At 51.6% G+C, this 4789-nt stretch overlaps 1 protein-coding gene across 1 annotated transcript in view; it reads left to right on the top strand.

Annotated features, from left to right (window-relative positions):
• The first annotated feature begins 344 nt into the window (after positions 1-344).
• B3GALT5 (beta-1,3-galactosyltransferase 5) overlaps positions 345-4789 on the top strand; it is a 24378-nt gene continuing 19933 nt past the window's right edge. Inside the window, exon 1 of the mRNA XM_027909155.1 lies at positions 345-385. The gene's annotated coding sequence lies outside the window, so the exon portion shown is untranslated. The remainder of the gene's footprint in view (positions 386-4789) is intronic.

The raw sequence follows: 4789 nt of genomic DNA, 5'->3' as shown, positions 1-4789 counted from the left end.
GTGTTTGCTGTGCGACAGCTGGCATGGCCACGGCAGTCTTGATGTATCCACGAGCTTCCCATGGCTGATGAACCACGGGCTCCACTTTTCCCCCCAAAACAAAGAGCACTCAGCACATCAGGGAGTACCACAGGCTCTGGGCTGGAAACAAAGCCCACCATGCCTGTGAAGGCAGAGGTAGAGCCACCATTTTCTCCAGAGGGTGTAATCTGGAAAGGCTGGGAGGGAATGTGAGGAATGCTAAGCCTCCCACGTGGGGGTGACTGCTCTCCCCTGGCCCTACAGCTGGTGACTGAGGTGCTCAGAGCCTGGTGGAGCAGCTCCTAGGGCAACCCTTGGGATCAGCACTTGCTGTTCATTCCTCCTGCCAGAGGAAGAGGAGACTGTGAGTATGCAAAAGGTGAAGTGGGAGCTGCTGCTCGCTGATCTGAGCCACGACGTTAATTCTGCTTACATAAACTTAATACTTTTCTGCAGCAATTTAGCGCGACCGGGCAAGGAATTAAATCTTTTCTATCCGCAGCTGAATGAAAATCAGGAGAAGGAATTTGTGGGCTGTTGGCTTAAGTGCATTTGGAAACATACTGTCTGTGTTTTGGTATCGTTCCTGTTTCACTGGGAGAAAGCAACTGCAGCTGGTTAACACTGTGCTCCTGGGGCACGGCACTTCCCAGGAATCTGTGGATGCAAAACCATCCCAGTGCACCCCAGTGAAACACAAACTGCCTTTTTTTCTTGGTGACACTTTGGTATGTGAAGCATTTTCCCTGGATGGTTGATGCTAGAAGCTTCCAGTCTACTGAAACAAGCTAAAATTAGAAAGGCTTGGAGCTCTGCTTCCTACAGATCCATATATGTCATGGGATGGGGCTGTTGGCACTTTGGAATGATTGATTGTCAAGTTTGACAGGCTTAAAAGAACTGATTTCAAGTCTCATGGCAAAGCAGATAAGTAGATTGGGTTCGTCAATTGTTTGTTTTCCTAGGGAAAAAAAAAAGAATATTAGGAGCTTCGTGGTGTAGCTGGCAATAAAGGGTTTGGAATAGCAGCTCCAGAAGGCAACTTGGGCCATACTGTCCCTTGGATGAGAGCACCTGCGAGCCAGCAAATTGTGTAAGAGGTTTTCTCCTGAGAAAACCTGGAAGTGAAATTCACTGGAGGGAAATTAAAATGCCCAGGAGCTTTGCCAGGGCAGCCCCAGCCCCCAGCCAGTGTTTCTGGCCCCCTTTCAGCCACCACATCTGCTCACCCACCTTCCAGGTAATAAAACTCTCTCCTGGTCTAGGAAGGAACTGTGGAGTCCTTATCTCAAAGAGACAAAGGATGACTCCCTGAGAACAGCTGGAACTCCTCTGGGGGCCATAATTTCTTTTGGGGCACAGCACCTTTCTCTTCCAGGATGTTTGTTTTGGGAGGGATGTAACTCTGTCACCAGGTTTAAGAGAAGCTGAGTTTTGACACCAGTTCATCCAAAACCCATTTATGACCACAGATTACTCATTGAACTGCCTTGCACCTTAATTTCCCCTTGAGAGTGAGAAAGATTTGAGGGAATGAAATCAAAGTATGAATGCACTGATTGGGATATGAAAGTATAGCTGCACCTTCTTCCCTTGGTGAGGTTATTTGCTTCTGAGTGGCCCGTTCCACTTTAAAAATGATGTAACTTCTTTTTTTTCTTTTTTTTTTTCCCATCATGTTTCACAAGGTGGGCTCAGATTAAATATTGACATTTTTTTCCCCCTGCAACAGTGGCCAGGCATTGAAATAAGTTGCCCAGGGAGGTGGTGGAGTCACCATCTCTGGAAGTGTTCCAGAGGCACCAGGATGTGGCCCTTGGGCACACGGATTAGGGGTCATTCTGGTCTGGGTGAGGGTGGGGCTGGACGGTCCTGAAGGTCTTTTCCAACCTCGGTGATTCTGGGATATTTTGAAGCAGAACAGAACTGAACTGTGTTTCCTCCTTCACTGAAAATGTTGAGAGCCTCTTTCTGAAACTGCAGAGGCCACTTCTGAATGTGTGTAGGGAAGGATGTCACACAGAGGGAAGGATGTCACACAGAGGGAAGGATGTCACACAGAGTGCCTTCCCACCACTAGCTGGGATTTTGCTGAGAGGTGTGGAAAAAATCCTCTCTGCATCCCTGCAGAGTAGTCCCTCAGGAAAATGGAGCCCCAGGAAAAGAAGCCTGGAGGCAGAAAACAATGCAAGAACCTAGAAGAGATTTTGTTTAGTTTTATTTTTTGTACTATTTGAAGTTTTGGGCCCTTCACAGCACGAAAGACACTGAGGGGCTGGAGCGTGTGCAGGGAAGGGAAGGGAGCTGGGAAGGGGCTGGAGCAGCAGGAGGGGCTGAGGGAGCTGGGGGGGCTCAGCCTGGAGAAAAGGAGGCTCAGGGGGGACCTTCTGGCTCTGCAACTCCCTGCCAGGAGGGGGGAGCTGGGGAGGTGTCGGGCTCTGCTCCCAGGGAACAAGGGACAGAGCCTGCTATTGCCACCCTCAGCCTTCCCAATCCCATTACCCTGAGCAAACTGGCAAGTCCCAGAGTTTTCCAGGCAGCACCAAGGACATGATCTCCTTCCCTTCCCTTCCCCTTTTCCATAAACGTTATAGCATTGCTGGATTTTAATGATTCATGTGGGCTGCATCCCTTTCAGGTGGGTCGGGTGCTGCCATCCACATGCTCCCAATCCCATGAATCACGAAAAGAAAATTGCATCCAGCTTCTGGTCAGCCCTGGGCTGGTTCCAGGGCAGTTGTCACTGTGGCTCATCCAGATACAAATGATGAAGCAGCTCTTGGAGGACTTTGGAGGGGGATAAAGATTTCTGCCAGAAACTGGCATTCCTTCCCCCTGGGACCAGCCCAGGAGGGGGAAAGGTTTGTGTGCACAGGTTGGTGTCCCAGCCATGGGGAGCTGTAACGTGATGCAGCCATGGCTGGGATGAGAGGATGTGCTAAGAAGTTATTTTCAGAAGCAAAGGGAATACCAAGTCACATGGCAAAGCACTGCCCTGGCACCTCCTTTGGAGCAGGTACTGTGCAGTGTTCAACTTTCTGATCCAAAAGGAGCGATCAGGGAAAAGCTGTTCCAGTTATTCAGGTCTTGCACTGTCCAGGTTATGAGAGGAACCTTGGTTGGTGTAGGGCACCAAGATTTCCAGGTTTCCAAATTAGGGATTCACAAAAAGAGTGGATAATGAAAGTTGTTTCGTACTCAGGACTAGAGAAAACATAAAGCTGGAGAGGGAACTTAGTCCAGAGGAAGGAGAAATAATGGCCCTTCAGCGGATTCCTGCTGGACACCACACAATAAATGGAAAATAAAGCAAGGAGAGACAGCACACACTGGACATGCAGGACCTGGGAATGCCAGTAGTGTATTAGAGGCACCTGAAGAGAGAGAGTTCAACCAGTGCTGTCTGTCCTTAGCAAAGTATCTGCACTCCTGTTCTCACCGGTGTGTTTTTAACCGCAGTGACCATTCCCTGACTGTCACTAAATATCAGCACCAACCCCTTCTCTGAGTGACTCACGCTGAAAACACAGGTATTTTGGTGCGTGGTGTCTTCAGGGTGCCTGCTGGAGTCTCATCTGCTGCTCCTGGAGCATCACGAGAGCCTGGCAGACACTCGATCCCGATCCCGGCGGCGTCAGCGGGAGGGACTCGGGAATGCTCCGGGATAATCCCCGGGGAGGTGACGGAGCCTCTTTGGGTTACAGACAGACCCACCCCACAGCCACCCACGGGGTGAGCCCCCATCCCAAAACCTGGCAGCAGGGCTTTAGCAATGTGCCATGGGTGAAGGTCAGGGACTCCTAAAGGTTGGCCTGTCAGGCTGGATTTTCTGTTTCCAAATCAGCCACGGAGCCGACAGCAGAAACTCAGCGAGTGGTTCGTCCTGGCTGGGTCCCATCACCCCGTGGGGGTGGCACCTGGGCCCAAAATCCGGCTCCCGGAGGGGAAGAAGCAGCTCCAAAGGGGAGATAGTTGTCATGTCCCTTTCCCAGCCTCCTGCACTGAAACACTGAGTGCCTCTCATGTAAAGCCAATCCTCTGCTCCCCAGCACCTGCTGCAAGCTGAGGGTTTATGATTATTTTAGGCCATTTTACCCAAGGGGATCCAAGTGCTGGGCTGATTCCACTGTGTGGGCAGGAGGTGAGGGGGGGGATTGTGCCCCTCTGCCCCCTTAGGTGAGACCCCCCTGCAGAGCTGCTCCAGCCCTGGGAACAGCACAGGGAGCACATGGAGCTGCTGGAGAGAGGCCAGAGGAGGCACCAAGAGGATCCCAGGGCTGGAGCAGCTCTGCTGGGAGGAAAGGCTGGCACAGCTGGGATTGTTCAGCTGGACAAGAGAAGCTTTGGGGGGACCTGAGTGTTGCCTTGCAGGGCCTGAAGGAGCTCCAGGAAAGATGGAGAGAGACTATTTCCAAGGGCTGGAGTGACAGGACAAGGGGGAATGGCTTCCAACCAAAAGAGATTAGGGTTGGATTAGATATTAGAAAGAAATTCTTGGCTATGAGGGTGGGCAGGCCCTGGCACAGGTTGCCCAGAGAAGCTGTGGCTGCCCCTGGATCCCTGGAAGTGTCCAAGGCCTGGCTGGATGGGGCTTGGAGCAACCTGAGCTGGTGGAAGGTGTCCCTGCCCATGGCAGGGGTGGGACTGGATGGGCTTTGAGGTCCCTTCCAACCCAAACTATTCTGTGATTCTGTGACGTTTTGGTTCTCTGCTGGTGCACCAGGACATAAAGAGGTGACTTATCAGAGAGATGCTTCACTCTGGAGCA

Source organism: Empidonax traillii, unplaced genomic scaffold, assembly GCF_003031625.1.
Source record: "Empidonax traillii isolate 1590-97213 ecotype Southwest subspecies unplaced genomic scaffold, ASM303162v1 scaffold1966:size76252, whole genome shotgun sequence".
Lineage (NCBI taxonomy): Eukaryota > Metazoa > Chordata > Aves > Passeriformes > Tyrannidae > Empidonax > Empidonax traillii.
The sequence above is the reverse complement of the archived record's forward strand: the minus strand, read 5'-3'. Positions and strand labels throughout refer to the sequence as shown.